The 12447-nt window shown below is 43.8% G+C and overlaps 1 protein-coding gene across 2 annotated transcripts in view; it reads left to right on the top strand.

Moving 5' to 3' along the window:
- Positions 1–12447, top strand: part of C2CD2 (C2 calcium dependent domain containing 2) — a 171122-nt gene that overhangs the window by 33926 nt on the left and 124749 nt on the right. The gene's annotated exons all lie outside the window — the stretch shown is intronic.

The following is a 12447-nucleotide window of genomic DNA, read 5'->3' on the forward strand; positions in this document are numbered from 1 at the left end:
CCATTCCCACAAAGTTGGGAGCATGAAATTGTCCAAAATATCTTGGTATGCTGTCGCATTAAAGGGGTTGTAAACCCTTTTGTGTTTTTTTTTTTTTTTTATATATATATATATATATATATATATATATATATATATATATATATATATATATATATATATTTTTTTTTAATAACAAACATGTCATACTTGCCTCCGCTGTGCAGTTCATTTTGCACAGAGTGGCCCCAAACTACCTCTTCTGGGGTCTACCAGTGGTGCTGTTAGCTCCTCCCCACATCAGGTGTCCACGTTGGAGAAGCGTTCTCCTTGGTGGACACCCATGCAGACATGATCCTGAGTCCTGCTTTTGCTTGTATTCGCACAGAAAGCAGGACTCGGCCCCGCCATCTCGGAGCCCACGTCATTGGATTTGATTGACAGTAGCAGGAGCCAATGGCTGCGCTGCTATCAATCTATCCAATCAAAACACGAGACACCAGCTAGAACTGATGTGCTTGTTTTGCGGCTGGAGACAGATGTCGTTCAGGTAAGTAAAACGGGGGAGCTGGGGGGGGCTGCAGCACTACAGAAGATTTTTCTCAATGCATAGAATGCATTAGGGTAAAAAACCATGAGGGTTTACAAACCTTTTTAAGAGTTCCCTTCGCTGGAACTAAGGGGCCAAGCCCAACCCCTGAGAAACCACCCCACACCATAATCTCTCCTCCACCAGATGATTTGGACCAGTGCACAAAGCGAGGTCCGTAAAGACATGGATGAGTGAGTTTGGGGTGAAGGAACTTTGCTGGCCTGCACAGAGTTCTGACCTCAACCCAATAGAACACGTTTGGGATGAATTAGAGTGGAGACCGCCAGCCAGGCCTTCCCATCCATCATCAGTGCCTGACCTCACAAATGTGCTTTTGGAAGAATGGTCAAACATTCCCATAGACACACTCCTAAACCTTGTGGACGGCCTTCCAAGAAGAGTTGAAGCTGTTATAGCTGCAAAGGGTGGGCCAACTCAATATTGAACCCTACGGACTAAGACTGGGGTGCCATTAAAGATCATGTGTGTGTGTAAAGGTAGGCATCCCAATACTTTTGGTAATATAGTGTATATACACACTGGAGAACTAACACTCTACATTCTCCCCACCCCTCTGGTCCCTACTTAACTTGGTGTCTGATGAGCTGTCAGTACCCATGCAGCCGGCGTAGTGGTCCCGGGATTTGAAATCCCCGCTCTTCCTCCCCTTCTCACGTATGTGTGTTTCTCCCTTTTTGCTCTCCCAGCACAGACAACGGGATCTCACGAGAGCCCCCTACCAACAATCGGGACCTGGATCTCCCAATTCCGGGTCACCTGATCGCTGTGGTAGCCTCAGATTGGCTCCCGCAGTGATCAGTCACTGTGAAGCCTGCGCCAGTGGTTATTTCTTTCTTGTGACTGGAGAAGAAAGATGCATTGTTTCTTTTTCATTCTTTGCCAAAAGAGGGGAGGGGAAAAAATGTATATTATTATTATTATTATTATTATAATAATAATAATAATAATAATAATAAAAAAAAAAATAAAAGAGATAAAGAATAATAAAAAAAGAAAAATAACTACTTCAAGGTTTGATCTAGGTCAGTGCCCGGGTTAGTGTTTGGGTCAAGTAAGGACCAAAGGTCAGAGTTCGTATATTTTGGACATGATTTATGCTATTTTTTTTTTTTTTTTAAAGCGGGAGTCCGCCGGGACTCCGCGTGTTTTTTTTTTTTTTTTTTTTTTTTTGTTTTTTTTTTTTTTTTTTTAAAAGCCAGCAGCTACAAACACTGCAGCTGCTGACTTTTAAAACAGTGACACTTACCTGTCCAGCGCGCCCGCGATGTTGGCACCCGAAGCCGATCTCTCGATCGTCTCTCGGGTGCTGCCGCTGCCATCTTGGGTATGGGAATCAGGAAGTGGAGCCTTTTCGGCTTCATTTCCCGGTTCCCTACTGCGCATGCGCGAGTCGCGCTGCGCAATAAGGATGGACCTGCTGCCTCTGGGATCTGTGTGTTTCCCAGCAGGCAGCGGGGCACTTGCAGAAAGGGGCGTAATCTACGCCCCTTTCCGCAGAGAGCTGTCCCGGAAGTGGGTGCAGATACCTGTACTGTACAGGTACCTGCACCCCCCTCCCCCCTGAAAGGTGCCAATTGTGGCGCCGGAGGGGGGGGGGAGGATTCCAATGAGCGGAAGGTCCACTTTAGGGTGGACCTCTGCTTTAAATTAGCTTTAGCGTCGGTGTGTGTTTAGTTAGGACAAAAGAAAAGGGGAAAAAAAAGCGCACTATTGCTTCTTGACTGTACCACGAGTACAAACAACATATACATATGTGGTATCGTTGCGATCTTCAGGAGCAGGAGAGTTTCTTTTGGGTTGTTAATAATTATTTAATATTTTTTTTTTCTAGTTTTATAATAATAATAATAATAATAATAAAAAAAATAAAAATCAGGAGACAGCCACAACTATTCACTACAAAATAAAAACCCAATTTGTCCTGGAAAAAACACGGTATAATTCACCTGGATGCGCAGCGTAGTTGTGATAATATGTACGGTTTTACTAACACACGTCAAAATTGCAAAATTGAGCTTAGGCATTTAGATTTGTTCTACCCTTAGGTGTGAAAGGGTTAAGTAGAGCAGAGGTTAGAAACCCTGTGCTAATACATTAGACAAACATGTACAGTCAGTCACACGCAGAACCGCACACGGAACACGTGTGATAGTGTGTAAACAAGCCTTGTTAGTCTTGGATAGCAGTTCTTATCCATCCAAAACTGAACAAGAAAAAAAGCTCTTTAGCTTGCCATACACTGAAGGGGTTCATGCACACAGCCGCAAGAAGGCTGTACAGTGCCCAGAGCCTCCATGAAGACTTACCCACTGCGTACCGCAACCCATAGACGGCTATTAGAAGATGGCACTGTATGCAGTAATATGCCAGGGGTTGCGTAATACACCCACATGCACACAGACGTATACACAGTTTACATTTGGGGCATGTGTCAACCACCGGCGCATACAGCCGCATCTTCTATTTGCTGTCTATGGATCGCTGTACCGGCTTCGGGTAAGTTTTTTTACAGAGGCTCTGGGCACTGAACGTTTCCTTTACAGCACAAACCCCAAAGTGTATCTCTAGACATTTTTTTCCCCTAGTCACATTCTGTAGACCAGCCATTCTCAACCAGGGGTTTTCCAGAGGTTGTTGGAGGTTCCTTGAGCTGTGGCTGATTGGCCTGATATCTGATGGTGCCAGCATAGTTCCAGGTGCCACTTGGCAAAGCCAGCAGTATGACTTCAATTCGTTTTTTTTGTCTATCTGTAAGGGTGGTGTTCTGACCATTACTGCAGGGGTTGCATTCTTTCCACTGACCACCACGCTAAGGGTTGCATACTTTCTACTACCCTGCCAATACTCTAGCAATACCCTGCCAATACTCTAGCAATACCCTGCCAATACCCTTCCTGCCAATACTCAGCGATACCCTGCCTGTAAATTTTTCAAATAAAACAGTTTTTTGAGAATCGTGATCTTCATTCTAAGCAAAAGAATCGTGATTCTCATTTTTCCCAGAATCGTGCAGCTCTAGTATAGGGGTTGCATTCTTTCTACTGACCTCCACTCTAAGGGTTGCAAATATTCTACTGACCGCCACTCTCTCTACTGACCTCCAATATAGGGGCTGTATTCTTCTTACTGACTTCCAATATAGGGGCTGTATTCTTCTTACTGACTTCCAATATAGGGGCTGTATTCTTCTTACTGACTTCCAATATAGGGGCTGTATTCTTCTTACTGACTTCCAATATAGGGGCTGTATTCTTCTTACTGACTTCCAATATAGGGGCTGTATTCTTCTTACTGACTTCCAATATAGGGGCTGTATTCTTCTTACTGACTTCCAATATAGGGGCTGTATTCTTCTTACTGACTTCCAATATAGGGGCTGTATTCTTCTTACTGACTTCCAATATAGGGGCTGTATTCTTTTTACTGACCTCCAGTATAGGGGTTGCGATCTTCTTTTTTTTTTTCTGGCTTCCAACATAGGGGTTGCATTCTTTCTACTGACCTCCAGTATTGGGGTTGCATTTTTTCCAAATGACCTCCACTCTCTCTACTTACTTCCAATATAGGGGCTGTATTCTTTTTACTGACCTCCAGTATAGGGGTTGCGATCTTTTTTTCTGGCTTCCAACATAGGGGTTCCATTCTTTCTACTGACCTCCAGTATTGGGGTTGCATTTTTTCCAAATGACCTCCACTCTCTCTACTTCCAATATAGAGGTTGTATTCTTTTTACTGACCACCATGCTAAGGGTTGCATACTTTCTGCTGACCTCCAATATAGGGGTTGCCTTCTTTCTACTTACCGGCAATGTAAGGGACTTTTTTCCTAATGACCCTTAATGGACTGGTTTTACTAAGGGTTCCGAGACCTGAAAATTATTGCAGGGATTCCTTTAGGGAACGTGCATCCAACAGAAGGCCCGCGGGCCAAATTTGGCCTACCGGACCATTTCATGTGACCCTCCCACCTCTCATGCAGCTGTGGAACCCTACCCCCCCCCCCCCCTATCTGGCGCAGAGAGGCTCTTCTCTCCCATGGTCTCAGCATTCAGCAGACTCCAGCAGCTGATTCCAACCCTCCTCTGGTCCTCCTCCACTTTCTGCTTCCCAGCTCCACCCCCAGATTTTTCCCCAGCAGCAGAACAAGGTAAGGGGGTACAGAAGATATAAGTGATTGAGGGGGCTTTTGACTACTTATGGTTTGGGGGGGGGGGGCTTTAACATCTGATGTAAGGGGGGAGTGGGGGTGCTCTGGACATCTAGTCTTACAGATACAACCGGCCCTTTGAGGGCAACCATAATACTGATGAGGCCCACAATTAAATTGAGTTTGATTCCCCGGCTCTAGGGTAATAAGGTTGAGGAAGGCTGCTGTAGGCTCTTTGTATGAACTTCCTTTGGAGCCGTGCGTGATTTTCCACTGTAGTGAATATGGCCAGGTCGGGTCTACTGACACGGCTGCTTCTATTCCAAGTGCACAGGACAGGGTGACCACATTGCAGCTGAATTGTGTTGCCGAAGGTCCTGTTAATACACCTTGCTGGTATAATTGATCAGAAGCAGGACATAAAGAAAAGGGATGAAACTTTTTTTGCGTTCTAGGAACATGTGCGATAACATGTCTGATTTAATTGGTTAAAATAAAAAAACGTTTTAGCCAGGGATACACTTCAAATCTGTATTTTTTTTTTTTTTGTCCTCTTTATCCTTGCTTTTCTTAGTAAACCACTAGCTCTTCATGAATATGCAGACTGTGAGTTCTATTTTCTCTGGCCGCATGCTTGTTCGGGGTCAGTACAGTGAAGAGAGAACCGAGCCTGCAGCTGCTTTGTAAACCTTAATTGGAGATTACAAAAATCCAAAGTGTGGTAATGAATACAGCAGTCTGTCTATTATACGGCGCTTGATGTTTAAATACAACAAAGTTCTCCCCGGCAGCAAGCTTCCAGCGATATGCAAAGACTCTCAGATCACTGCGATGAATACAAGACCCCCGAGGATGGCTCTCGGGGCAATGCAGAGCACTTTTGTGGTTCACCGAGATTTTAGGAGGACATCAATCTTACCTGATAAAGTAGATGTAAACACCAATCACTGACATTTCATTTAAAGTGATACTAAACATTCAATGTTTAATTGCCATCATCTCTTCTTTACAGTGCCTTGAAAAAGTATTCATACCCCTTGAAATTTTCCACATTTTCTCATGTTACAATCAAAAACATAGATTTATTTTATTGGAATTTTATGTGATACACCAGGGATATGCAATTAGCGGACCTCCAGCTGTTGCAAAACTACAAGTCCCATCATGTCTCTGACCCTGGGTGTCATGCTTGTGGCTGTCAGAGTCTTGCTATGCCTCATGGGACTTGTTGTTCTGCTACAGCTGGAGGACCGCTAATTGCATATCCCTGTGACAGACCAACACAAAGTGGCACATAATTGTGAAGTGGAAGGAAAATTATAAATGGTTTTCAAATTTTGTTACAAATCTGTGAAAAGTGTGGGGTGCATTTGTATGGCGCCCCCCGGAGTCAATACTTTGTAGCACCTCCTTTCACTGCAATTACAGCAGCAAGTCTTTTTTTTTGGGGATGTCTCTACTGGCTTTTCTAGAGAGGGACATTTTTCCCCATTCTTCTCTGCAAAATAGCTGAAGCTCAGTCAGATTGGATGGAGAGCGTCTGTGAACAGCAATTTTCAAGCCTTTGTCACAGATTCTCAATTGGATTTAGGTCTGGGCTTTGACTGGACCATTCGAACACATGAATATGCTTTGATCTAAACCAGGGGTCTCAAACTGGTGGCCCTCCAGCTGTTGCGGAACTTCAAGTCCCATCATGCCTCTGCCTGTGGGAGTCATGCTTGTTACTGTCAGCCTTGTAATGCCTCATGGGACTTGTAGTTCTGCAACAGCTGGAGGGCCACCAGTTTGAGATCCCTGATCTAAACCATTCCGTTGTAGCTCTGGCTGTATATTTTGGGTCGTTGTCCTGCTGGAAGGTGAACCTCCGCCCCAGTCTCAAGTCTTTTGCTGACTCTTACAGTTTTTCTTCTAAGATTGCCCTGTATTTGGCTCCATCCATCTTCCCATCAACTCTGACCAGCTTCCCTGTCCCTGCTGAAGAAAAGCATCCCCACAACATGATGCTGCCACCACCATGTTTCACGGTGGGGATGATGTGTTCAGGGTGATATGCAGTGTTACTTTTCCACCACACAGCGTTTTGCTCTTAGGCCAGAAAGTTAAATGTTGGTCTCCTCTGACCAGAGCACCTTCTTCCACATGTTTTCTGTGTCCCCCACATGGCTTCTCACAAACTGCAAACTTCTTATGGCTTTCTTCTTGCCGTTCTTCCATAAAGTGCACGGCTAATAATTGTCCTGTAAAGGAAAAAAGGACCCCCCCCCCCCTTTTAGTTGGGATTATAAAGGCAACAACACCACTGGTACGAGATAGTGTTTATACATATAAAATTAGATCGCACATACATGTGATGATCAATTAAACATGACAAAGAACAGCAAAAAGAACAACAAAAAAACATAAGTAGAAGCTGGTTCAAAAGAGTATACTGTACTATGTAAAGAGAGATGACGGTGGAACACTGCAGAAGATGGCGTCAATGGAGGCCTACTGGCACTGCCCCTCGCAGTCACCAGTACATGGAGGGCTCTCATAAGATACTCCGCCTGTTGACTCCAAGGGCCAGTGTCAGTAGGATGCCATCTTCTGCAGTGTTCCACCGTCATCTCTCTTTACATAGTACAGTATACTCTTTTGAACCAACTTCTGCTTACTTTTGGGCACATTTGATGACCATACATTCTCCTATTCAATACCCCGATGAAGGGCTTGAACCGGAAACGCATCGGGTACTGGAGATTTTCTATAATTTGCAGAGTATTAACTCAATCTAACAATTATGTGGTTGCTATGTACTTATGTTTTTTGTTGTGTTTTTTTTTTTTTGTTATGTTTTTTAATTGATCATCACATGTATTTGTAATGAATGAATGAGTAATTTGTATAGCGCTACATATGTGAACTAAATTGCCTCAAGGCATTTTTGCCGCCAGTGTCCATCTGAGTTTTCAGAAGTGATAGGTCTTAAGCTTCTTCCCGTAGGCCAGATGGTTTTCTTCCGAGCGAATGTCCGCAGGTAGAACGTTCCATAGCCGAGATCCTTGAACTGCGAATCTTCGTTCGCCTTTTGATTTATAACAGATCTTGGGGATGTGGAGGAGGTTCTGGTTAGTTGACCGGAGGGAGCGACCTGGGTGTAGTGATTTATTTTGTCACAAAGGTATTGCGGGGCTTTTCCTTGTGTACATTTGTAAATGAGGCAGAGGGTCTTGAATGTAACCCGGTCCTTCACGGCTAGCCAATACAGGGTCCTCAGGGATGGGGTGATTGATTCCTAGGATTATTTTTTCCAGTTACCAGTCTAACTGCTGTGTTCTGGGCGACTTGTAGACATGACATTTGATATTTAAGAAGTCCTAGGTAGAGCGAATTTGCGTAGTCAAGTCGGGAATTAATGATTGTTCCAACTACTGCTGTGGATATCTTTCTGAGATGAAGGGAATGAGTCTACGCAATAGGCGAAGAAGGTAGTGCGATCCGCTGACTACTGATCCTATTTGTTCATCCATTGTCATGTCTGAGTCAAAGATGACGCAGAGACTTTTGGCTTCAATGCTAGGGGTGATTGTCCGAGGATGGTGAGTGGTGTGGACGTCGTACCAAGGTTTTTGTTTCGGTTTGCCTGGAAGAAAAGGAGTTCTGTTTTGGCTCCATTGAGTTTAAGAGAGCTCTCTGTCATTCAATTGTTGATCAATGAGAGAAGGTTTCCAGTGCATTATATTGGTCTTTTTTGTTGGTGATATGTAGGTAGAGTTGGATGTCATCAGCGTAGGAGTGATAAAGCAAGTCCTGGTTGCTGATTATTTCGAGGAGTGGACGGAGATGGATGTTAACCCTTTCCCGCCGAGCGTACGCAGATATGCGTACTCGGCTTCCGGCGGGTATACCGGGATGATGCCCGCACCTGCAGGCATCATCCCGGTACCGTTTTGTTCAGCAGGCGATTGGCTATCCAGCCATAACAACCGATGCGGCTAAAAGCCGCTCGGCTGTTATGCCGGAGGAGCGGGAGGGGACGTCCCCCCTCCCGCCGCCTCCCGCCGCTGTTACCGGTGCTCCCGCTCGATCGGGAGCACCGATTCCTGCTGCGATGCCAGATTCCAGTCTCCTCATAGTAAACACGGAAGCGACGTCATGACGTCACTTCCCGTTTACTCGGCTGCCAATGGCGCCGGTTTAAAAAAAATATCCGGTATTCAGAATCGCTGTTTTCGGCGAACTGAATACACTGAAGTGTAAAGGAGGGGTGGGGGGTCTTTTAGACCCCCGATCCCTCCATAAAGAGTACCTGTCACCGCCTATTACTGTCACAAGGGATGTTTACATTCCTTGTGACAGCAATAAAAGTGATCAAATTTTTTATTTTTATTTTTTAAACAATTTTTAGTCATTTTAAAATAAATAAAAAAAAAAAAATTTTTTTTAAAGCGCCCGCCGTCCCCGCGAGCTCGCAAAGCAAATAAAACGCATACGGAAGTCGCGCCGGCGTATGTAAACGGTGTTCAAATCACACATGTGAGGTATCGCCGCGATCGTCAGAGCGAGAGCAATAATTCTAGCACTAGACCTCCTCTGTAACGCTAACCTGGTAACCGTAAAAAATGTTTAAAGCATCGCCTATTGAGATTTTTAGGTACCGTACTTTGTCGTCAATCCACAAGTGCATGCAATTATAAAGTGTGACATGTTTGGTATATATTTACTCAGCGTAACATTATCTTTCACATTATACAAAAAAATTGGATAATTTTACTGTTTTGTTTTTTTTTAATTCATGAAAGTGTCCCTTTTCCCAAAAAGTTGCATTTAAAACACCGCTGCACAAATACCGTGTGACATAAAATATTGCAACAATCGCCGTTTTATTCTCTAGAGTCTCTGTTAAAAAAATATATATATATATATGTAATGTTTGGGGGTTCCAAGTAATTTTCTAGTAGAAAATATGGATTTTAACTTGTAAACACCAAATTCCAAAAAGAGGCTTAGTCATGAAAGGGTTAAACAGCACAGGTGACGGGGGTGATCCTTGAGGGACTCCGCATGTAATTTTACGTGAAGCTCCTAGCTTCACTTTCTGGGATCGGTTCTCTAGGAAGGATGCGTACCAGGGTAGGTCTTAGTCTGCAACTCCGGCTACTTCTGTAAGACGAGTAAGCAGTTTTGTTGTCTACTGTGTCGAAGGCTTCACTGAGATCCAGGAGACACACGATTCTCCTTCATCTGCTGCTTCGATGGTGTCGTCCCAGATTTTAAGAAATGCAGTTTGTCCCGTGGCCAGGGCGGAAACCAGATTGTAGTGGGTCTGAGCCCTTGTACACACGGTCGGACATTCTGACAAACAAATCCGTTGGATTTTGTCCGACGGATGTTGTCCGAAACTGTTGCATACACATGGTCGGACAAAGTTGTCGGAAAATCCGATTGTACATAACGTGATGACGTTATCGTTACGATGGGACTACGTTCAGGCTAGTAGCCAATAGCTTTGGTCTAGGAATTTTGATCTGAGCATGCGTGGAACTTTGTCAGTCGGAGTAGGCTACACATGATCGGAGTATGTCCGATCGGAGCATTTTTTTTTTTTTTTTTTTGGAAAATTTTACGGACAAGTTGGAAAACTTGGTCCAACGGATACTCCGACGGAAACAGTCCGATGGAGACCACACACAGTCGGATTATCAGACAAAACGGTCCGATAGGACACATTCCGTCGGAATCTCCGACCGTGTGTACAAGGGCTAAGAGTTTGTGAGTGTCCAGATGAGGTTGTAACTGTTGGACTATTGCTTTCTCAATAATAGGATTGGATTGGATTGGAGATAGCATTGAGGCTTGTGACAGGTGTTCGGTAGTTTGGGTCTTTGGGATCAAGGTTAGGCTTCTTTAGGAGAGGTTCGATCATGCCTTGCTTGAGGGATGTCGGGACGATTCTTTAAATGACTGGTTTATGAGGTATGTTATGATGGGTGCCAAGATGTCAGTACATTCTTTCAGAAGTTTTGGGGGAACAATGTCATTTGGCGATGCACTGTCACAGAGGTTTCTGATGATGGTTTTGGTGGTATCGATGGTGATTGGGGCCAGAGAAAATCTCGGTGGATGTAAAATATTTGTGTGTATTTGTTTTGTTTTTGTTTGTTTTTTTCTTCTTGCTCTGGCCAAGTGGGGTTTCTTGCTATATTCTGCTGAATTATTTCCAGAATGTTTGCGATTTTGTCAATGAAAAAAAATCCAATAACTCTGCAGAATTCTTGTGTTTCGTTTGCTGGAGGCTCTAAACAGGTGGGGTTCCTAGTCTGGGCAACTAGTTTGAAAACAGCACTCGGGCGGTTTTTATGGCTTTTGAAATGGTTTTGGAGAAATGTTCTTTTTTTTGCTATGAAGATGGCTTTGTGAAATTTTGTGGTGCGTGATTTGTAATTTGTGTATTTTCCATTGTTGGGTTCCTTCTCCAGGCTTCTTCTGCATTCATGTTTCAGTGATGTCGAAGAGTCATTGAAGCAGCCGGGATTGTTTTTGCGGGTGGATGCTCTGCGTATTGGTGCAGCTATGTCTGCTGTCTGTAATGATGCAATGTTAAGTGAGTTGAGTGATCTAATTTTATATGTATAAATAAACTCTTTTTAGCTTGTATCAGTGGTGGTGTTGCCTTTATAATTCCAACTAAGGGGGGTTTTCCTTTTTTCCCTATATACCAGGGATGTGGCAACATTTCACCAATCTCTTATGCCTCGTACACACGATTGGAATTCGCGTCGGAAAAAGCTCTGATGGTTTTCCCGACGGAATTCCAATGGAATTCGGCTCAAGCTGTCTTGCATACACACGGTCACATCAAATTCCGATCATTTATAACGCGGTGACGTACAACACGTACGACAGGACTAGAAAAAGGAAGTTCAATAGCCAGTAGCCAATAGCTTCCGTCTCATAGTTGAATCTGAGAATGCGTGATTTTTGGCGTGTCGGAATTGCATACATGATCGGAATTACCGATAGAAATTTTTTCGGTCAGGAAAATTGAGAACATGCTATCAATTTTTGGTTGGCAGAAATTCGGACAGCTAAATTCCAATGGAGCATACACACGGTCACATTTTCCGATGAAAAGCTCTCTTCTGCCTTTTTCTGTCCGGAATTCCGATCGTGTGTACGCGGCATTACATGTCAATGGTGAAAACGTATCTAAATAGTTGTCCTGTGGACAGATTCTCCCACCTGGATCTCTGCAGCTCCTCCAGAGTTACCATGGACCTCTTTGGCTGCTTCAATGATGAATGGTCTCCTTGCCCGGCCTCTCAGTTTAGGTGGACGGCCATGTCTTGGTAGGTTTGAAGTTGTGCCATACTCTAACCATTTTTCGGATGATGGATTGAACAGTGAGATGTTCAAAGCTTGGAAGATATATATATATAATGTGTGTATATATGTGTGTGTGTGTGTGTGTATGTATGTGTATATATATATATATATATATATAATATATAAAATTTTTAATAACCTAACCCTACTTTAAACTTCTCCACAACGTTATCCCGGACCTGTCTGGTGTGTTCCTTGGCTTTCATGATGTTGTTTGTTCACTAAGGTTCTTTTAACAAACCTCCTGAGGGCTTCACAGAACAGCTGTATTTATACTGAGATGAAATTGCACACAGGTGGACTCTATTTACTAATTAGGTGACCTCTGAAGGCAATTGGC

Source organism: Lithobates pipiens, unplaced genomic scaffold (genome assembly GCF_037356315.1).
Source record: "Lithobates pipiens isolate NorthernLeopardFrog02 unplaced genomic scaffold, aLitPip1_a1.2 Scaffold_16, whole genome shotgun sequence".
Lineage (NCBI taxonomy): Eukaryota > Metazoa > Chordata > Amphibia > Anura > Ranidae > Lithobates > Lithobates pipiens.